The 24,590-nt window shown below is 42.5% G+C and overlaps 1 protein-coding gene across 1 annotated transcript in view; it reads left to right on the top strand.

The window, feature by feature from the left end:
• The window catches only part of LOC311247027 (protein unc-13 homolog C-like), a gene marked incomplete at both ends in the record, with an annotated part of 325,735 nt that overhangs the window by 4,630 nt on the left and 296,515 nt on the right, over nucleotides 1-24,590 (top strand).

The following is a 24,590-nucleotide window of genomic DNA, read 5'->3' as shown; positions in this document are numbered from 1 at the left end:
CAGAATGTTTCACCGTATTATTGAGCATTTTGTTTTTAACATCAAAATGTATACTGTACGAATTTATCTGAAATCAACTTTGAATGGTAAAACATTGGCGGGATGCATTCTGGAACTCCAGACTTTGTTCCACTGGTATCGAGGATTTATGTGACTTTGTCCTGACTGACTTAAAGAGCTGGATTTTGTACGTTATGTGTTTTGGAATTGGTAATTGATTTAGTGTAGAATGATGAAATGAAGAGAGGACTTTCTCTGAAGGTTGATGCCAAGGTTAAGGTTGGGGTTAGTCTTGTATTTGTATTCATATGGTGTGAGATTATATTGTAGTGGATTGGGGTTTTTGAGATATAGGCTTGTCGGATAATTTGTCAAATGTCATTGAAATTGAATGGACTTTAATGCTACTGCAGCTGAGATCCCAAAGCTGCCATGAATTATTTACCATGAAATAGGAGGAACATGAGGATTATAGGCAACCAAACAGTAAAGGCAACATATACTGTATAGGACATTAGGTACTATACACACAACCTCACATTCACTGTATATTTGTATATATATATATAGTGTTTGCACTAGTGATGATATTTGACAATTTGAGATGATCGGCATCTTGTCGAAGACATTGCTTGCTTTTCTCCCTCCCTCTGTGTGTGAGTGTGTTTGTCTGTGCTTCAGTGCACCAAGTTAACTTGGCACAGTGTTTAATGAGAGATAGTAGTGGGACAGAATCTCCACTATCACATTGTTGTCACATTGTTGTCACAGTGAGTGAGTGAGTGAGTGAGTGAGTGAGTGAGTGAGTGAGTGAGTGAGTGAGTGAGTGAGTGAGTGAGTGAGTGAGTGAGTGAGTGAGTGAGTGAGTGAGTGAGTGAGTGAGTGAGTGAGTGAGTGAGTGAGTGAGTGAGTGGATAAATTACCACAGTTTGCCATGCATAGCCCACAGCAGCAGTCCTGCCCGCTGTGGGAAAAATGAGAGCATATAATTGGTTAGTATTGATTCATTGAGGCAAAAATCTTTCAAGTGGAATGAAAAGTTTTTTCCCCCATATGAGCGATGGTGGGGCCAAGGGAATCTCCTCTCTTACTTAAAAGGAAAAGGCTCTTGACCTACATGTGGAGCAGTTACTGCAAGCGTCTGTGCTCACAATGACACGGGTACAAAGGTATGTTGAATACAGTACAGGTCATTCACAATGTTTTCAGGCTGCAACCGTGTGTTAATGACATGGTGTGTGGCCTATCCGCGGCTTCAAACACCAAAGCAGATACAGGTAACATGCTACAGGTAGTGCCATTTCATACTAGACCATATCTACCACACATTAAGAAAGAACAATCCAAACAGTTAAGATTATAACAAGATACAGAGACTACTGTGTACAACACATTAGCTGCTAAACTATATTGGACAAGTGTCTAACTGAAACCTCCAGTCAATGTTGACTAATGGCCTTTGTTGAGGTCCGGGCCCATATTCATTAAGTTTCAATTGATGTTTCCACTGATCTCAGATCAATGGCCAGCTCAACATGACCATATAAATAACTATTCCCCCTTCCTTTAACCATTTCACTGCCACACAACAGAAGGTTAACCCTTTACTATCACACAACCGACGGTCGGTTGTGTGATAGTAAAGGGTTAACCTTCTGTCGTGTGTCAGTGAAATGGTTAACCGTCTGTGTATTGTCGCAGTGAAAGGGTTAACCGTTTGGTAGTGCGGCAGGGAAAGGGTTAATTGGCAAACTGACCCTATGGACTTTTGTCTGCCAGCGTTCCTATATGGGATACAACTAGGGTTTGGTACCTTTCACATTTAAACCGATACCGGTACCGGTACCTGTGAATCGATACCGGTACCCAACGGTACCTTTTTTCTGTACTTTCATCTCTAAAAATGTAATGTACCTACCTCAGTTGTAAAAAAAAATAACTCCAAACTTCAAATGCAAAAATGTATTATCATTATTATTTATTTAGAACAATTTGTTAATATATATATAATATATAATATATAATATTGCAGCGAGTGTTGTCTGCATCTAGCTTTGTAAAGTGTAACAACTTAATTTTTTTCAGAAATGTGGCACCGGCGGATCTCACGTGAATCGGTACTTGGTAGTACTGACGTGATTCGGGCGGTACCCTTACAAGTACCTGATTTGGTACCTATCCCTAGATACAACATGACAACATAGAAAATACATACATCATCAGATTGTTGCTGTGTGGGGCGGGGCCACCAGCTGGGTCAGTGGGTGGGGAGACACTGATGTAAACTTCACCATGACTTAAGAGGCAAACTGGTATCAGATTAGCAGAAAGAATACTCAAACGGGCCCTGTGGTACATCTAGCTGTCAGCTGCTGGAGCAGGACTCCCTGCTTTCACTGCGTGTTTATGATGTGGAGCAGGTCTTTGGACTGGCTTTGTAGGGTGGATAGGTTAGAGTGGTGCTCTCTCTCTCTCTCTTTCTTCCTTTCTCTCAGCTGATGTGTGTTCTCTGTGAAGGGAGTCTCAGCAGTGCTGCCACTCCTGGCAGCCCTGTCTTCACTCCACTACAGGCAGTGTACAGTATGTATTGAGATGCTAATTCACACTCCCAAGGGCATTCTGTAACCAGGTCAGCCTTGCTTAGAATATTTATATGGGTGTGCTGCTGGAGAAGTTGCTGCTTGCTCCTGGGGGAGCCAAAGAGGCAGACCCTCTTCATGCTCACTGTGCCATATCTAGAAGTAGGGTTATGAAAAATGCAGATAAGAAGAAATTAAGTGCCCCTTCTGTTTACTGTTTTAGTTGATAGGGGTCCTACTCTAGACATAACACTCTCAGGTGACTGCCTTAGGAAATGAGAAAGCCTTCACTTAGTGTGCATTCATGACTATGAGGAAGATCATCCAGTTTGCTTGTTTGCTTGAGTTTTCTGTTTAGTTATGAGGCTCATGAATTTCTGTGGATGGTGACGTATTTGGCTCTTCCTCAATAAGCCGAACATTCAGCCCCATCAGCCATAAAACAGGACCTTACATTATACCTGTTGTGTTCTTTGGCAAACATCTTTAATGTAATGAGCACATGTGTTTCCTAAGAGAGATATTGAATAGCACTTGTCCTGGGAAATTCAACCCAAAAAAGTACTTGCATCACACTATTTTTATTAATCTGGACATTATATCCGAAGTGGCATATAATGACATTGCATCTAATATATCTTTAGATATCTTTGTGATAGCCAAGGCTGCCCCATGTCATCTTCTTAGTTGGTGCAGTATGTGTAGCCTAAATATTAAACATAACATATAGGACATAGGTAAGCTGAACACAAGACTGCCTCACCAGCACAGTATTGTTTGAAACTGAGATATTTGCTGAAATATCGTTTTTACATGCATCCAGTTAAAACTTGGTAATTTCCAAACTACACGACAGTATTAAATATGACTACCCCATGTTTGATGTCATTAAGCCCTCCTAATCTACCCCACAATGCAAAGTATCTAACACATCTGCTTTTGTTTGCCACCAAACTTTAGACCTACTATATCAGTTGCTAAATATTATAGCTAATGATAGCTAGTGTTAGTAAAATATGGCCTTTGATTATAGCTAGCTGGCTGTAAAGTTTGTCAATGGAGTTTCTCCCGATTGTATAATGTTATGTTACTAGCCATATTTTTATTATCTACAGGAGTGGTCTACCTGCTACTCTTATTAGAGAAGAGGAGAAGAGAAGAGGAAGCTATGCCTACTAAAGATCATCTTTAAGTCTCTTTAAGTCAAGTCAAGAGGAGACCTTATGATAGTTTTTATAAATACATATAGGCTACAAAAGATAAACAAAGGTCTAATTTCAATATGTTTTTGTCAAGATATAGCAACTGTAGCAGGATATCCACTGATTCCCATTGACTTTTGTCTGCAGTGCCAAAAGTAGATTGTAGATGAAAGGCAAAAGCACATCTGTGATCATGATTAATTATATAATGGTTATGCAATGGCATTTTAACCTGGGTCAGTAGTGTAAAGAGGGTATTAAATGCAAAGCATTTGATAGTCTAGTAAAGCATTTGATAGTCTAGTCTGCCTATCAAGTGATAGCAAATATTCTGTGTTCCAGCAACAGACATCACTTGCCGTTACTCAGAGGAATAGAAGGCCTTATTGTATACTAATATAAATTAAGTTAGTAAAAGAAGGGGATGAGGATACAAAAGAAGCAAACAGAGCATACCCTAGTTTGACAGTGGCAGGTGGCAGCAGCTGGAATAATATAACGCAGCCTGTTCATTATTTTGGTTCTAGACTGACATTTATGGATGGATTTTATAATTTGCATAGGCTAATTTGGACAAGCAATACATGCACATTACTCAAGATAGTAGCCTAAATGTACTAATATTATAAAATTTTATAGGACTACTTTATTATCATCATTATGATGGGGTTAGACATAGGTGAACAGACATCAACATCTGCATGATGTACTATGCACAGAAACGTTGTTTTGACAATACATTTTCATGAAGTACATTTGAAACTAACAATGTAATTTGCTTAAGTAGGCTAGTAGATATGCACTTTAGTGCAGCTGTCGATATGAAAAGCATAATTTTGCAATGTAGCTCGACTAACTCAAAAACATGGAGAGAATTCTGCTGGAAAAACTTTACTAGATTCTTCATAACCCCCAAAATCAAATCCCGACAAGTAGGCATAGAGCAACCATGTTGGAGACAGTGCGTCCAGAGGGAGGCAAACCACTGCCATTGTATAATGAGTTTTAAGATACCGGAGACCTACTCCTATTTGTACCTGGGTAACAGTGATGGGAATAACGGCATTATAAGTAACAGCGTTAGTTTTTTCAGTAACGAGTAATCGAACTTATTACTCTTCCAATCTTAATAACGCCGTTACCGTTACTGCCAAAAAATGCGGCACGTTACTGTCTATGATTGAAGCTGTTTTTTTCATCAGACAGATCTCTGCGCTGAGAGGCAATACTGTTCTTCCTGGTTAGTGGGCAGTGCACGATTGGCTGAGGTTGAGTAAAATGTCATGGTAAGCCAATCAGAGGTAGAGGTGGACGGGTGTGTAAAGCATCCAGAGTCTGACACACAGCGCGACAACACAAGCGACTCAGTCAGCGTGAGACCGCGGGTCTGTGTACGTTTTGACATTTGTTGTTTGGCGAGCCCAAATAATCCAAAACGAATCCAACGAACAACACAAACGAGCAGTCAACGACAGACCACGGGTCCATGAGCGTTTTTTGTTCACTCTTGTTGTGTTGCAGCGCAGGGCACTGCAGTAGTGGAGGCTACAGCCTTATCAACATAGTGCTGCACTTCCTGGTTTAATAGCACAGTCTGGTGCTCAGAGATATATATATATAGATTGATAGAATATAGATTCTTATATCTGTATGTTGTGTATGTCATAAATGTCATGAATTGAAAATGGGGGACCCTGATGTAAACAAGACCAAAGTGTTTCTCTGGTCTGCATCCCCTTAACAATTGTGTGTATTGAGCCGTACTGTACTGTACCCATTCTGCAATCTGTTAATTAAAATGTTCAATCAATACATTTTTGGTATAGTGCTTAACAAGCATAATTTAATGTTGCCCAGTTGTGGCCTGTTGAGGGGCAATACATATCAAAAGTTCCAAAACATCTATTGTGTTTGTATTTGTATGATCCACTATATAAACATAGTAATTATAATATACATGGCATTTGATTGGAGGCTAGTCTCACTTTGTCCCACAGCAACATTAAAATAGTTTAGATTTGTGTATGTTGTTTATGTAAAAAAAAATATCTTGAAAGTAACGCAATAGTTACTTTCTGAAGTAACTAGTTACTTTTTATAATTTGTAACTGAGTAAGTAATTTTTTGGAAGAAGTAACTAGTAACTGTAACTAGTTACTTTTTAAAAGTAACTTGCCCAACACTGCTGGGTAACCTACCTGAGGAAGTAGTAGGAGGAGACAGATATTTGATAAAAATATTTTTAGCAGCAAGTAAGAAAGCGATCACGCGTCTCTGGTATCAACAAGAACCTCCAACAAAAGAAAAATGGATGTCCATTATAGGTGAAATATACACAATGGAAAGACTTACTTTTATTCTCAGATTACAGGAAGAGAAAGGTTTGAAAGTACTTGGAAAAATGGGACTTTTATATGTTAATTACGACAACCAGTGGATTATAGTTGTAAAGAATCTATAGGGAAAGTAAGAGAATTGAGAACTCAGCATGTGAAAAGTATATTTTTGTAAAATGACACTAATAATGCTGCCCGGGATTGTGTTTTTGTTATGTCTTGTTGTTTGTGATTGTTTGCTTATTGTGAAAAACAATAAAAAGAATGTTATAAAAAAGAAAAGCATAATTTTGACCTAATAAGGCTAAAACTATGACAGGATGAGCGGAGTGCATCGCCTAGGGAGTGGGACGCGTGAATACTTTACCCAAGGCAGTTGTCCTTCCGCGTTCAGTTTGCGCGCCCTGATTGGCCTCTCAGCGCCCAATCGTGTTAGCCCTACTACTCGCTCAATATACTACTATCACTTCAGTTCCACAGCCCCATTTCCTCGTATTGTTTTCGCCTCCGCCGTGCACAGGGGTGTAAAAAGTACCCAGAAATTATACTTAAGTGAAAGTATGGGTACCGTCTCAAAATCTGACTCAAGTAAAAGTCAAAGTATCTGGCTAAAAACACACTTGAGTAAAAGTTAAAAAGTCCTACTTTTAAATGTACTTAAGTACTAAAAAGTTAAAGTAATTTTTTTTTAAAGGGATAGACCAGGGGTCTCAAACTCATTCCATCGTGGGCCAAGCTTTCATTTTAACTATACATTGCACCAGGTGAGTTAGTTGAAGAGGTGAGCCAATTAGTGAAATCATCAGCTGGTGTTTAGGCAAGGCTGGAATTAAACCAAGCATACACTCTGCCCACAATGGAATGTGTTCTGTGATAGACAATGCTGAAATGAAAGAACAGAGGACACTTTTTTTGCATTAAAATTATTTAATGCACTTCTCCATTGAAGGTAAACTAACATGGACGGCATTCACATCACAGCATGAATAATATCACAATATTAAAAACAGAATGGTGTATCCTGAATAATATCACAATATTAACCACAGCATACTGGATTATCCTGAATAATATCACAATATTAAAGGCAGAATACTGGAGTACCCTGAATAATATCACAATATTAAAGACAGAATACTGGAGTACCCTGAATAATATCACAATATTAAAGACAGAATACTGGAGTACCCTGAATAATATCACAATATTAACCACAGCATAATTCGGATCTGACTGTCTATTCTTCTGATAGCAGGTGTTTAATCAAAGATCCCCGCTTTCTAGTGTTGCACAAGGACCAATCAGCATGGGTATGGGTGGGTTCATTTTCCATTGATGGGGATTTGATTGGCTGTTTACCTGCGGTCACAGGATTAATAACGTTAACGTTAGTTCGGCCAGATAAACAATTAAAATATACTAATTTAAATGGTTGGATGTGTGAAATTTGTACTTTGTACTTTGTAGGTCTGCATTTTAAATGTAAGGAGTAAAAAGTATGTATTTTTTCTCTGAAATGTAATGGAGTAAAAGTACAAAGTATACAAACCTAATAATACTCGAGTAAAGTACAAATCCCCCAAAACAGTACTTAAGTATTGTAACGAAGTACAATTACTCAAGTACTTTACACCCCTGGCCGTGCATCATATACTAAAACTAACTATCACTCAACTTCCTCGTATTGTTTTCGCCTCCGCCGTGCATCATATACTAAAACGAACTATCACTCAACTCACTATCACTCAACTCGCTACCGCCGTGCATCATATACTAAAACTAACTATCACTCAACTAACTATCGCCTAACTCGCTACCGCCGAAGAGTCTCACAATATACTAACTCAATAGCTAAGGGGATGCAGACCAGAGAAAGACTTTCGTATTGTTTACATCAGGGTCCCCCATTTTCAATTCATCATAACATATATGACACACACGACATACAGATAGACAGTACTGCTACATCTATACATTTATGACATACCAGATTTGCAAATACAGTACTGTTTGTGATACAAAAAGTGTCCAGAAAAAGAGTGTATATACATTTGACGTAGAAACTGTACATTGGAGGAGGCTGGGTTGATGTGATGTCGATTGATATGAATAGCGCGTTACGTTAATAGAGAGATGAAAACAATACATTATTTATATTGATGTGAGAGATGAAAACAATACGTTATTTATATTGATGTGATGTCGATTGATATGAATAGCGCGTTACGTTAATAGAGAGGCGAAAAAATACGACGTTAACTAAAAGCTGATGCACGCCGCTTGAGTGATAGTAGTATATTGAGCGAGTAGTTAGGCGATAGTAGGGCTAACGCGATTGGGCGCTGAGAGGCCAATCAGGGCGCGCAAACCGAACGCGGAAGGACAACTGCCTTGGGTAAAGTATTCACGCGAGTGGGACAGCTACGAGTGCCTCAGACCACTCTTCTAAATGTATTCAGAAGGTACACCTTAGCTCAGGAGGCTCTGGGAAACTCTAGCTCGGCAACGGAAGGAAGACCTTTAAGTAGAGTTACGATGCATGGAGCGCTAAAGAGGCTCTGGGAAACCCAGACCTTTTTTTGTTTCAGTTATTGATAAACATAAAAATAAACGATAAAAGACACAAAAGTTGTGTGTGTTCAGTTGTGAGGAAAGCCAAATCAAATTATTATTAAGATCTATCTGGCAACATTTTGGAAAGCAGTACACTTTCCAAAATCAGTATACAAACACAAATTCCCTGATTCTTTACCTACACATATTAAATATGGTGACTGTGTGATTTCTGAGCAGAATGAGATTTGCTTAGCCTTCAATAAACATTTAGCTGTTGCTGGGTATAATTATATTTGAAAAGGAATAGCCTTTGTGTATGCACCATGAACCATGCATCTCAGTTCACCTTGCATCCCTTCTCTCCTAATGATGCATTGCAAGCCATTGCTACCAGGAGTTCAACTGGAGAGGATAATACATTTGATAATGTTTTTCTAAAACCGTCTGCTCCAATTATCACTAAGCAATTAACACATATGTATTTGTATTATCTCAATGGGCAGATGTCTTATAGTGTTTGGATATTGGCCCATGTGATTCCTTTACATAAAGGAGGTGATAGAGATGATTTAAATAATCGCCCAATCTCCAAACTACCCTGCTTAGCAAAAATCCTGGAATCTTTAGTAAACAACCAACTCAAGTATTTTATTTCAAACGCTAGGGTTTGAAAACTCGGCGTTGCTAATAAACATTTTAAATATTTTTTATAAACTGGTCAACACTGGTCAACACAGCTTTATTTCCGGCTTTGGGTGCGCATCAGGCAGCTAAAGCCGTTTTGACCAGTGTTGGTCAGTTTATAAAAATTATTTAAAATGTTTATTAGCAACGCCGAGCTTTCAAACCCTATCGTTTGTCTGTCTGAAACCCTCGGCCAACTGAGTACCTTTGAAATGTCTCTGCAATACTTGTACGAGAAGCGTTTTGATAGAGAAAAGCAAGACAGACTTAATTGTAGGAATTTTACATGGTTGGACAAGGGACTATGTATTAACGTTACGTTATGGCTATAACCAAGTTCTGTTAGTTAGGGGTGACGCTTACGTGCACGCGTACGTGCACGCGCACTGAATAAATTCCACAAAATGTACCTTTAATACCAGTATTAGTCTGACCACACCCCTCATCAGCTTACCTTCATAAGCAGGTGTGTGGTCACCTGCTCTCCTCCTTCCCAAGCTTTCACCACAAGGTGAGGTCAAGGGCTGCAGCGGCCGTCTGATGCCAAGCGTCACCCCTAACTAACAGAACTTGGTTATAGCCATAACCTAACGTTCTGTTCCGTTAGGGGCTCTGCTTGGCATCACACTGCACAATGGGAGGCCAAGCGGAGTCGCTGGCTGACAAATACACCCCGCTGACAGCCCCCCACAACCATCAGAACAGGGAGGGCATCCCCCCTATTAGGGGCTTCACGGGAGGGCGACGGACCCGACCGTGCGAAGAGGCACTCAAGCAACTCAACGCACAGGGTGAGCAGACCGTGGCTTGACCCCACGACTACACACACGCACAACCCGCATGCCACCCGGGAACGAACGGAGGAACAACCTCGTTACTGCCCCCAGAATCACGGGGTCATGGGCAAACCCAACCCCGTGGCAAGGCCGTAGCAGCGGAGCGCGAAGGAAGACCCAGACCCACCAAAAGGACTGGACTCCCTGGAATGGGGGCCCGGAGAAGTCCATGATGCCAGCATCAAGACCCCACCAGGTGGGCACGTAGTGCCCCGCCCCCCACATCGCCAGCGTATTCGGACAAAGGCCCCTCAGTTACTGCACCTGGTATTCCCAGGCGGTATCCCATCCAAGTACTAACCAGGCCAGAACCTGCTTAGCTTCCGAGATCGGACGAGATCGGGCGTGTTCAGGTTGGTATGGCCGTAAGCCGAGCGGGCCCTGTCCCCCCAATAGTACACCGCCTGGCACACTGACCCTGCAGAACAGGCAGTCAGCATGGCCGTAAGCACACAAAAAAGGTTAACCAACGGAAGCAGGCTGCGCACCGGGGAAAAAACCAGGCAACAGGCTGTTAACCCTAGCCTGGAGACTGCGGACGAGACAGGCGCCAGAGGGGACAGCTGAACACAGCCGCACCGGCGGAAGGGGCGTATGCTGGCGTTGTTGAATGACCAAGCCTCCATTTAAAAACCCCCACCCAGAGGGGTTGAGGCAGAGAAGGCTGACACGATTGGCAGACGTCATGAACGTGCAGGGGCACCCTCAACCGGTGAACCCGAGAGTTGACACTGCTCCAACACACCAGGGAATCAACCACCTTGGCGTTACCCAATGCGGTGGTTGTTCCTATAACCCCTCAAGAAAAAACTCCAAAACACACCTGCGGGTATACACCGGCTATACCGCAGTACAAGTGTCTCAGTTTTCAAAAAAGGGTTAACCCAGGCCTACGGGTCGACGAACATTACCTCGGACCGGGCCTGGCGATACGGGAAGCACAGGGTCACCAGAGGAGGTCAAAGACCACCCCAACAGGCCCCTCTTCGCCATGCGCGAGAGAGGAGCGAAAAAGAATGGAGAACCAGCCCCTAAGCACACCGCACCTGGCCTTCCCAGGCGGTCTCCCAACCAAGTACCAACCAGGACCAACCTGTGTAGCGGCCGAGATCCGACGAGATCGAGCGTGTACAGGTTGGCATGGCCGCAAGCCATTACGACAGTGCTGAGTAAAAACGTACCCAACCAGGGTCCCCATAGCGCTTAACCCCGTGACACCCGGACCGACCTGGCATTTTTCCCCCTGAAAAAAGCCCAAGTCCCTCAGGGTACCAGAACAGCAGATCTGCATCCCCGGCGGACAACGGGTTCAACTGATCCGGACCAGCGTGACCAGAACCAGTCCCGTGCCCTAACCACGCCGACATGCCTACTCCAGGAGAAAGGGCAGATATGCGTGTCGATCTTAACATGAAAAGAAGGCGCCACCCAGACGTTCGGGCGAACCGCGCCTGGTGGCCCACCCCAAGGGCGTGAGACCCCTCTACATATGTTCAGATCCATTCCGTCATCATCCCTCAGACATGAACGAGAATCCGTCGAAAAACCAACCCAGGTCGTGGGATTTGGTCGTCGGAAGAGGAAAAACCCCCATCTCAGTTGCTTTATAAAAACGCCGTTTCAACCACAAGCAACCAAGGCGTGCCAGTCAGTCGCCTGTTTACAGCGAGCTAGCACTATACGTGCGTCGGGACACACCCCCATCAATGAACAGGCTATTTAGACCTGTCATTGAATCCCCAAGGCGCCCAGGGGAACGACAAGAGGGGTGTGACACTTCCTAACTCCAACACTTTTTGAATAGAAAAGAAGGAAGAATCAACAGTATGTATCCCAGTCTACACAGCCAGGGGTAAAAAAAATTCACATTTTTACATCCCACCACCCTCCCATAGGAAGGAGACGGGGATCCCCAGAGAGACTTCCCACGTGAGCTGTACAGATTGAAAAGAATATATTGCACCTTGAGCCATATAAAAAATTGGTTTTAGGGCTCTCCGGGGAAGAGGCACTGAACCCATACACACTCAACAATCGAATTGAATCGAATACATATACAATAGAATAGGACACCTTCTAGAGGGTCCACTCACTTTGACAATCTGAGGAGGAAGGCTCTGTACTCTGATGGAGGCTCCCTCCCATGGAAGAAGGAGTCCGAACTCACAGAAGGCCCGAATAGGCGCTTGGTGAGGAGGAGCCCTGACCACCCCCCTGAAACAGATCCATCACATGGACCTGAACAGCACACGGAAGTCCTACCAACAGAGACGCGCACGGTGACGTACTCTATGGCGGGGGAATTCCTGCGGTGCACACGCCCAATATACCAGGCTGTGGGACCAGGAAACTCCCTCCCCCCACCCCCCCCCACCCCATAACGTGCCGAACCGCCACGTGACGGGAACCTTGAAGGACAGGGGGTGTACCCCTGACCGACAGAAACAAGGGGGAGAGGAAAGGTTACCAGTTCACCCCTTTACGACCCCACACCCATGATACGATGTAATGACAAAAAAAGAATATGACACAGTCATAGTCAGCTCTATGAAGCGTTTGACAGCTCCACACAGCGCATGAGCTAACCTGCTATCTGATTTTTACTGAGGAAAAAACACAGAATAGAGAGGGCTCTAAGAGCCCCGGTCCAACATACACATGTGCTTCTGTGGCCAGTCCAACCCAGTTGCAGGTCACATGACACACACAACCCATCATCACCTACAAAAAATGGCAAAAACACTCTACAGAGGAACGCCGTTTTTCACAATGAGAGAATACATAATTCTCGATTAGTATCGGCCACAGGCCTTGCTAAGCACACACGACAGCGACCAAACCATCTTTTCTTTTAGGAAAATAAAGTTTCTCCAGCAGTTTTAGCACAACCTCAGCAATCAAGCTAAGGGTTACATCGCATCCCTACCACACAAAAGACACAATTCTAGTGCACAACATGTCTGATAGGAGGATGAAAAAGTCCCCAGGGAACCGGGGGGAAACACAATCCTCTTATTTTACCCTCAATACGGCCAGTTAAAACAGGAAAACCTGTTAATATGTGAACACACTGTTCATTGTCATCACAGGCTGAGAAAAGAACATTCTTTTACTCACTTGTCACCAAGCATAGCTTCATAGGTTAGTTACCTTAGTTGTGAGTATACGGTACATATAAACACCATGATGTTTCTCACACAACAACCAGATCATTTTCACATCTGTAACAACAACCCGATTTGCACGGAGAAGCTAACTGCCAGTGACAAAAACAGTACACACATAACTCGCGTCGTATCCTAAATGCATTGCAGCAACACATGTTTGGGAAAACATCGTTATCCACAAAACATTTAGAAAAGTAAAACCAGAAGACGTGTTATAAGGTCTGGTCAAACCTTGTCCTACCCGGAACGTAGATCAGCGAAGTGCAGTCACAGACACCGTAGGAACACAGCCGCTCCTGTGTTGTTCGAACTGGGCAGCGTCGCCGCTCCAACCCGCACTACAGTCCTCTTTGTTGACGCAACCTTGCCGTCCTGGCTCAGGGCAGGGTCGACGAAACATCCCCTGTCAAAGATGACGTCGTAGTCAAGAGTGTAAAACATGTTAAAATCAAAGCACGTTCAACAGAGTAGCATTAAGCTAACGGCCGCTCCAACCGTTCGGGCGCTACTGCCCCTGCTCGTGAGACGCCGAGCTAACGGCGCACGCGACCAGAAGCGCTCGCGGCGGCGCGCAAGGAGCTAAAGCTACCCCGCGCCAGGCCTTGGCCTACAGCAGCAAGCTAACGTTACCTAGTGATCACGACATGCTAGCGCCGCAGCTAACAGCTGACTGGCTAACAGTAGGCCCATCTAAGTAGGCCATGCAGCGATCCCAGCAGGCTAACGCAGCAGCTAACAGCTGACTGGCTAACCGTAAGCTAAGCAGCTATCACCTGAACATGTATACAATGACATAACACTCACCCAGACAGGCCGCCGTTCTGAACCTCTCCTCACTTTTTAAGAGAAAAGAGAAACAAGATGTCAACACTGCTTTACAACGGTGATTTTACCAACACCCGACGGAATCAGCACAATACCAAACTGGCCTGTGTAGCTGACTTGAACATGGATCTGCCGCTATCGCACATCCATGCACATATCTCCTCGTGAAGGAACACTCTCATTTGGATATGAAAGAAGGGGCTTAACACGGGACAGAGAGAATCCACTCGTCCAGAACACACAGGGATCACCAGTGTTAATGGTCGCGGCCCACTAGTTAAAACTACAATGGTCTTCAGACCAAGGCCTTCTGTCGCCTAGGTGGCTGAACAAAGGACCCTAGCCTGGGGCCGGTTTCCATAAACATTGTCAAGTAGCCCCCATAGCACTAACAGACAAGTGAAGCCCGCCAGCAACAGTACTCACCCAACCTGAAACCCACCGCTTCTCACAACAGCGGCGTGTCCGACAGTTCAGCTGTGGCCTGACAGGTTTCACCCCAACAAACACAGCAAGGAACTGCAGTTGAGAAGCATGCAGCGGCGTGCTCCCAATACGAAAACCGGTGGAGGGTTTTTAGAATGATCATCATCTTCCAGACACTCCAGTACGAAGACAATATCGCCGTATTTTCTCGAAAATAGTGAGAGAGAAAATAAAGATATGATGTCAACGTATCTCCTTCCTTGTAAACAATATTTTTCTCCACGTCAACTAACAACACGTCAAGTGGGGTACTACCGAGGCACTTCCTTGTGGTGAAAGCGAGAAGGAGGAGAGCAGGTGACCACACACCTGCTTATGAAGGTAAGCTGATGAGGGGTGTGGTCAGACTAATACTGGTATTAAAGGTACATTTTGTGGAATTTATTCAGTGCGCGTGCACGTACGCGAGGGAGTGCAGTGTGATGCCAAGCAGAGCCCCTAACGGAACAGAACTCGGTGCATCAGAGTCACGAAAGGGTTAATATTTTCTCTTCATTGAATGGTTGTCAAGTCTTTATGCTGACAACACGAATGTGTATTGTATTGCTGATTCTGTACAGCTGGCCATTGAGAACCTGCAACTTCCATTTAATGTGCTTCAGGAAGCTGTCATTGGTCTTAAACTGGTACTTAATGCAAATAAAACAGAATTCATGCTGTTTTCTAGAACCAGAAATATTGCCCGTAAACTTTTTCCAAAACAGAACCGGCGTATGATTAGTAGGAACAAGATTGTTGAAGCAGTCTTGAATTATGGTAATATAATTTATAGAAATGCTGCTCCGTCCACTCTTTAACCCCTGGACACGGTCTATCATTATCAGATGCATTACTGGTGATAGATTATGGTATTATGGTACATAATACTTATATCACAATGTTGCTAGATTGTAATTATCTAACAAGCTGAAATTACTGGTTTATGCTTAACACTTTAATCGCCGGAAACGCCAAAACTCGTCATTGCCCGCCATGCTCATTCTGCCGAAGATGCCGTAACACGTCTTTGATATCAATATTTCAAAAATCTGTGATCGAAATCATATTTCTCCCCCGGGGACCTGAGATATACTGCTGAGCTCCACTCAATTCTCTAACGGTTCAAGAGCGCCATCTGGTGGCCGATCGGCAGATCGCCCAACAGGAAGTCATGTGGATGAAGTGGTGCTCACCCATATTTTGTCCGGGCACTCGCTATCATTAGCAGGACTCCATCTTGACACAGTGAACACCGATCGGTGCAAATAACTCGATAAACAACATGATTTGGACGTATATACTATTATACAACCTGGAAATGGATCGGGTATTTATACATCCCATAATAGGAATATCTCTGCTCCATGCTCATCGCCCAACGGCGCGAGGAAGATACGGTAAGATCCAGCGTTATTTTCCAACGTGTTCTTTACTAACTGCTCTGATGATCATATCACCCACACTAGATGAATGATATAACGTTGCCCACGGAATTATAAACGCCCCCCCGCCCATCCGGTCAACATCAGATCATACGTAGTAACTCCTAGAACCACGTCCAGTTGAAATGTTTTATCTCGCACAGATTCCTACCAAACTGTATTTGATCATCAATATAATGCATTTGGGGCTATAAATCAAGTTCTGGAGAAAGCTGCAGAAAACGATAAAAACATACTTATACTTTAGACCGTATTTTAGTATGAATATGTGAATGAAAAAGTATAACGTTGATACACCCTGAACAATAGATATAGGACTTTGAATGGGCCATGGTAATGTCAATTGAGCAATACAATTTAAAAAGTTATAGCCCTGCAAAGAAGGGGAACTTCTCCATAGACAAATAGAGATGGCGAGGGATGGTAAATGATGAATTTAACCATGGCGATCAAAGTGTTAAGGTCCCCTGAGTACTAGTGTTGTGCATCTCCATCACTGAGGCAGATGCGATGCACATCTCGATACGGTGCCAACGATACGATACATTAACGATACATTTGAAGCAACGGGCGATGCGATGCGATACGATTCACCCCCTGTTGAGATACGATTCGATACGATTTGATTCAACATAATGCGATTAAGGGCGATACGATGCGATTCAACACGATGCAAAATAATGATACAATTTTAGGGTATGACAGAGGATTTTGTTGTATTCCTTATTATGCAGCTTATATTATTATTAAAAATAAAATAATCTACTGTAAGACAATTTATATAAAAACTCTTGGGTAAATGCTTATAGCAGACTTAATGATTTTATAATATTTCAGATAATGAAATTAAATGTTTATCATCAACTATCCAATTAGTATTTATATTGTAACGTTTGACCACTTTAAATCATTGAACAGAGAGAGAGAGAGAGAGAGAGAGAGAGAGAGAGAGAGAGAGAGAGAGAGAGAGAGAGAGGGAAGGGAGAGAGGGGGAGAGAGAGTGAGAGTGAGAGAGAGAGAGGGAGAGAGAGAGAGAGAGAGAGAGAGAGAGAGAGCGCACGTTTGAGTTTGAGCGTTCTGATGCTCCGTAGCTGACCACACCAGGATTGCATTTTGTCAACACAGTTGGAACCTGGAGGAAGCGATATAAAAAGAAACGAATTGCCAATAAATGTGAAGTTATCTTTGAACCTGTTGTCAAGCGTCTTCAATATACCCCCCCCCCCCCCCCCATTTCCTCACTAATGGAACTGGTGTTGCAGAGTCACGTTAGTTAGTTAGACACTGTAGTTTAGCGTTAGCTGACCGGCTAACTGGCGTTAGCCAGAGGCTACTAGCGTTAGCCAGTTGATCAATTCTATTCATGTCTCCTCGACTTCCACTGTTTGTTGTTGATACTGTAACTGTGACGCGGCTCTCGCCTTCTGTACTAGTAGCGAAGCAAAGATAGTATCTGCTGTGTGCAGTCACAGTGCACTGCTGACAGAAGTGGATGAGAGGAAATTATATGAATGAATCGGTTTTGACCGATGCAAAGACGCTACAACAAGATGCATCGCAAGTTCAGCCTGAATTGTAGCCGATGCGGACTTATTCCACCGGTGCACTCGCATCGTGAACGTTTATGCCGGTGCACCGATGCGAATCGATGAATCGTCACATCACTACTGAGTACAGACTGAACATGGAAAGTCAGCCTTTTGTTTTAATGCCCCAGCTTCTTGGAAGGATCTTCAACTCACACTAAATTATACCCCACTAACCTATGGACAATTTAAAAACACAATCACAAATCGTCCTGATTCCATTATGTAAATGTTTTTTATTAGATTTTTCAATGTTTAACTATCTTTTTTTCTTTTGGAAAATAATTGTTTTCTTCATTCAGTCATGGTTGACAACACAGGAATCTTTTGGAATAAGCTCCAAACATCCCTTAACATGAGCACTTAACATCCCATGCATGTATTCTGAACATTCCTGTTTCTGATTATAACTGTTTTAATTATTTTAATTTATATTATTAATTTATATGATGGATTCTGTGAACTATTAATTACTTTTCTTTGTCTTGTTTTATTGTGCCTTATTAATTGTTGGTTTTTTATATAATGTATTGCTTCTTATAGTTTTTTGTAATTTTGGCTCCATTGAAAAGGAGGAGTATAAAATAAAGGTTATGCATGAATGAATGCATTTTTATTTGTGCTTTGACCCATTTTAACTTGTCTGTGATTTCGACAGTGTGTGTGTGTGTGTGTGTGTGTGTGTGTACAACAGTGTGTGTGTGTGTGTGTGTGTGTGTGTGTGTGTGTGTGTGTGTGTGTGTGTGTGTGTGTGTGTGTGTGTGTGTGTGTGTGTGTGTGTGTGTGTGTGTGTGTGTGTGTGTGTGTGTGTGTGTGTGTACAACAGTGGCTGTGTTGATGATTATTAGGGATGCTCGATATTGGCTTTTTTACCGATACCGATATTGTCCAACTCTTAATTTCCGATACGATATCAACCGATATCAACCGATACCGATATATGCAGGGTCCCCCCCCCCCCCCCCCCCCCCAATTTTTTTTTAATAATTTCAGGTAATTAACATTACATATCTCTTGTTGTGGAATTAACACAACATTATGCATACTTTTGACAATAAATAAAATCAGAATTAGTTCGTACTTGCTTGCCTGGGTAAATAAAGGTGATAGAAATGTAAAATAAATATAAAAAAAATCTTTTTCTTATTTTTTTTGAAAACCGATACCGATATTTTCGGATATCACATTTTAATGGCGATATCGGTCGATAATATCGGTAGGCCGATAATATCGGACATCCCTAATGATTATGTCATGAAATTGGGTCTGTTTGCTTATTCTCCATATATTTACAAAACGACCCCAGTGGTTTATTTCATGCCATTAGAGGTTAGGGTTAACCCTAACCCCTAACGCTAACCGTAACCCTAACACTAACCCTAACCCCAACCATAACCCTAACCCTAACCCCAACCCTAACCCTAACCATAAACCTAACCCTAACACAAACGGGAATATAAGGGGTTACAATTCGGAAATCATTCATAGTGGTATTCTGAAATAAGGTTGGTCATACTGACATTTTTACTTGACAAAGTACAGACATGGCAGATTCACATGATGACTTCCACAATTATTGCAAGTTACTAGAAGTCCCCAGGTAATACTAATACTAATACATTTCAATATGGCCACCAGTGATGTCATCCAGGACATTGAATCCTTGTATTGTGTTAATTACAGCTCAATGTAATAATTAGATGGCAGTCCCTAGAAGACAAGGGGCTAGATCCACAAAGAATGGATTGCACGGTGCTAATTGCACCCTTACTTACAATTCATTATTAATTGAAAATGGGGGACCCTGATGTAAACAAGACGAAAGTCTTTCTCTGGTCTGTGCTACTGCTGCTTCCCCGCGCGAGGTCCAGCCCAGGTTGTGTGTAAATGAGTATGTGCTACTGCTGCTTCCTCACGTGCGGTTTGTTTCCCCGACAGAAGCTCCTCTGTCTCTCTCTTTCCCTCTCTCTCCCCCTCTCTCTCTCTCCCTCTCTCTCTCTCACTCGCTCATTGTCTGCCTCGCTCTGTTTGAGGAAGTGTCGGGTTACACATCTGCCTCGCTCTGTTTGCTGTCGCTGTCAACCATAGTTGCATAGTTAGTTATGCAAATCAGTGCTATATTAACGTCAGCAAAACCGTCAAATCAGAACAGCTTAGTTGAGTGAGGGAGGATCTCGTGAACTCGAGACTAGACTGATGAGTCAATATGGTAATTAGAGACACAGACCCATTGATACTAACCCGTATTACTATAAAACCATGCTAAACACAGAAAAAAGCCATTTATAATGCATGTCCCCTTTAATAAAATGTTCAATCAATAAATCACCTGCTTGATTGAATTCTAAGTAATGATAATTAATTGTAAGTAAGGGTGCAATTAGCACCGTACAATCCATTATTTGTGGATCCCGCCCTAGTTTTTGGATGTGTGTGAATATGTGCAAAGTAAATCTGCATTGTTTTTTGGCAAAGTGCCCCTTTAATGGTCTTAAAAATGGTGGCTTACTTTTAGTTTCATACTGTGTACAGTAGCATCACATAGAGATAAACATATGTCTATGTACATAGACTTGAACATTAATTTTAATAAGAAAACAGACTCCAAAACTATAGAGCTAAAAAATATACTGGATAGCTTTGATCTAACACAGCATATAACAAATGCAACGCACCGGCTTGGAAATACATTAGACTTCATCTAATGTAAAAAAAAAATCTCAATAACTGAATTATCTCTCTCCGACCATCACTGTATATTCTTTGATACTCAAATAATCCGTACTAAAACGAAAAAAGAAACGTAAGGTTATCCTATAACCCTAGTTATATGAGTATAGCGAGTGCTCTGCTCTATTGGAACAATCCCTTTATCCATTCTAACAATGAAACACTTTCTCCACATGTACACACCTATTTACCTCCACCTGGCCACACCCACATCCGCTCCTATATAAGCGGGGTCGTGGCCACACAATCAGCTCCTTCCCAAGTCTTTCACCACCGAAGGCAAAGACCATGGGGTCCTCAGTGAGTCAGAGCAGAGCGCTCGCTATACTCATAAAACTAGGGTTATAGGATAACCTTAGATTGTTATAGATCGTATAGCTTTACGCTCTGCTCTATTGGAACCCAAGAGCTGAGCAGAGCGAAAAGCTTGACAGATGTACCCGCTGAGGCCCCCTACAACCATCAGAACCGGGGAGGACCCGAGCCCTCCGGTCCTCCCTAGTCCTCCCAACGTTACATGAACACACACACAACTTCTCATCATACAACAAAAAAACCCAGTTCATTTTTACTCACGTAAAAAGTAACACTGTTTTTAGGTAGAGAGAAATACATAAGCCTTGGCCAATGCTAGAACCTAAGCTATACACAATAGCGACCAAGAAAATGTTCACACAGCCGCTGTCTTTTCCTCTTTCTTATCCGAAAGAAAAAAGGGAAAAAGGCAACACACGTCCGTCTCACAGAACGGTGTTTACCAGACACAGCGGCATCGGCAGTAAGCCCTGTTGTACGCGGGCTGTAGCCGACTCAAGCTCGGAGATATTCTCATAATGAAACACCAAGCTTGCATCCCTCGTGCCGGGTATTTTTGTCTTGAAAAACGGGGCCAGCGCGGTGGCAGAGGGTATCCATTTTCCAGAGACCCGGGGAATTGAACCGCAGACTCGGAATCACGGCCCCAGGAAAACAAAGCTACGACTTCACTGAGGAGGAGCACTGTGTTATCGTGGGGCATCAAACTAGAACCCCCTCCACGCCGCTATGAGGGGCAACGAAGGGATTATAGCCTGGAACCGAATTTACGCAAGCTGCACAGTTGTCCCCTCGCGTCGCAAAAAACACCACCCGCCCAGGGAGACCGTCAGCCCTCACACAGCCGATCGCCTCCCGAGGCACAGTATCCATCTGCAGGGCCGGAGACAATGCCGGCGGGGATTGCTCAGCGTCGCGCCCCAATGCGAAGCGCCGGTGGAGGGCAGAATGATCATCATCTTCTAGACTCTCCGGTGGTGAAGACATTGTCGCTTTATTTTCTCGAAAAATAGTGAGAGAGAAAACAAAGATACAATGTCAACGCAGCTCCTCTCCAACAAACTACTTTGGCACTAAACTTAAAGTGGTGTATACAGACACTTTCGGTGGTGAAAGTAGGGAAGGAGCTGATTGTGTGGCCACAACCCAGCTTATATAGGAGCAGATGTGGGTGTGGCCAGGCGGAGGTAAATAGGTGTGTACATGTGGAGAAAGTGTTTCATTGTTAGAATGGATAAAGGGATAGTTCCAATAGAGCAGAGCGTAAAGCTATACGATCTATAACCATAGTTCAAAAGAGGCTCCTAAATGACAAGGCTGAATCAAAGTTCATTAATCTTATCTTACATGAACCACACAATCATGACAGCTCTCTAAATGAAATGGTAGAAAATCTCAATGATGCACTGTCATCTGTATTAAATTCTGTCGCCCCACTAAAAACGAAAAAGAAGAAAAACCAGAGCCTCCCCCTGGTTGAACTATAATGCGGTCAACAAAGAAAAAAGGAAATGTCGTGCAGCTGAGCGAAAATGGAGAAAAACAAAAACCACCATCTGCTGTGATATATACAAAGATGCTTTAACTGCTTATAATAAAACCATCTGCTTAGCAAGGAAAGACTACTTCTCTAAAATCATTACAGAAAACGCTGGAAAGTCCAGAATCCTTTTTCCACTATTAATCTACTACTCAACACTGCCCCTACACCTCCTCAGTAAGTAAGTAAGTAAGTAAGTAAGTAAGTAAGTAAGTAAGTAAGTAAGTAAGTAAGTAAGTAAGTAAGTAAGTAAGTAAGTAAGTAAGTAAGTAAAGTTTATTTATATAGCACTTTTCACAGAGACAGCTCACAAAGTGCTTTACATACAGCAGAAATAAAATTCAATTAAAATAAAAAGCAAGAAACCATTCAAGAGATAAGATAGAACAAAACACAATGCATCACAGATAAACAAAACAAAACATCAGTCATCAACGGTTAAGTGTGAAGAACTTGCACTATTCTTTTTTTTTGTACTTACATTCATTTTTTCAACAACATAAACAATACACTTCAACATACAAAACTATAAAGACATAATATCAAAAAAAAATATAAAAAAAAAATTTAAATAAGAAAAAAGGGTGACATGGGTCCTTCGGTCCATTCTATATTTGCATTGTTTATTTCCATTTCCATTTATTTTCTTGTTTCCTTTTCATTCTTCTGTGATGTCGTTCCTTTTTTTCCTATATTCCTCCCACTTTTCCCATTTTGACTCAAATTTCTCCTCTTGCAGCCTCAGCATATGTGTGATTCTCTCCATTTCCTGTATCCCTTCTATTATCTCTGTCCATTGTTCCTTTGTTGGTGCTTCTACTCTGTACCACAGTTTAGTCAAAGCTTTCTTGGCTGCTACTAATAGTATCTTAATCAATATATGAATTATGAGGGGGCCAATGGGGGCTCAGCCCCCATAAATCAAGTATTTGTCTTCCCCCTGAATTCCTTCCTGTGATAGGTTCCCCAGACTTGCACTATTCTTTAACAACTAAATAACCTTGATCAGGGCTAGCATTACTCATGATGGAAATAAAGCTGATTACAGCAAACCGCGCAATGTAACCATGAGAAGATTCACATGCATCACATCATTAGATGTACTCTGCAAAACTGTCTCAGAATGTAATTCCTCCACCTCAGACATTGATCCTACACCTACAGCTTTCTTCAAATGGGTGTTTAATAGTGTTTCAAGCCCTGTGCTAGATATCATCAACACTTCCCTTAGAACTGGTATTTTCCCAGATGCCTTTAAAACAGCAGTTGTAAAGCCATTACAAAAAAATACCTAACTTGTATAGTAATGTAATGGCAAACTATCGACCAATATCTAACCTACCATTCATTAGTACAGGGGTTCCCAAAGTTTTCAGGCCGCGACCCCCGAAATAACGGTGTCAGAGAGCCGCGACCCCCACTATTATAGGAGGTCAATTTTTTTTTTTTATTAATAATTAAAAATAAAAAAGATTATAAATGGAAATGTATGGTTGAAACATGCAAACGTTCAAACGCGCACACACTAATAAGCATTGGAGGCTTTTAACCAGGGCCGGACTGGGGAAATCATTCAGGCCAGGAAATATAGTGCGAAATATAGCCCCAGTCAGGCCACTTTTTAAGCGGGGGGTCTGGGGGTCCTTCATTTCCTGCATTCTGGTGCAGGATTTTTTTTTATTTGTACCCTTTAAATGCCAGTGTTTGTGATGGCATCACAAATTATTGTTAAAAAAAAACAGGCTAGCATATATGATTAGCAACAATGGATTTTCTGTTTTTTGTAATGTCAGATTGAAAATAATACAATCTTTTATTCAACTTCAGCCCTGATCATAACACCACATATTCATTTTATAATTCTAACCCTTTAAATGCCAGTGTGTGTGATGGCATATATTTGCAATATATCAAATGCAAAGTAGATTTTTCTGGGGGGGATTTTTACAGGCTAGCATCTTTATTTTTTATTTGTGGAAATCATCTGGTGACCCCCCCACTTTGGGAACCACTGCATTAGTAAAGTACTTGAAAAGATAGTTTCAGTTCAGGGCGGCTAGGTGGTCTAGTGGGCAAGGTGCTCGCCACCAATGCAGGAGACGCTGGGTTCGAGCCCAGCTCTCCGCATTGCTATCAGCTTGGCTGGTCGTTCATACTAATACAATTGGCAGTATTAGGGGGTGGGAAGCTGATGGGTGGGGATTGGACGTTGTGGACAGCGACTCCTACAGGTCGGTTGGTGCGCCTGCGCAGCAGAATCAGGAAGCGACGGGGGCGGCATGTCCCTCCCACGCAGACCCCCGACGCTGAGAGATCGCGCTGTGGAG

The sequence above is a fragment of the Notolepis coatsorum genome, assembly GCF_963971535.1.
Source record: "Notolepis coatsorum genome assembly, chromosome: 20".
Classification (NCBI taxonomy): Eukaryota; Metazoa; Chordata; class Actinopteri; order Aulopiformes; family Paralepididae; genus Notolepis; species Notolepis coatsorum.
This window is presented reverse-complemented; position numbering and strand designations above follow the sequence as displayed.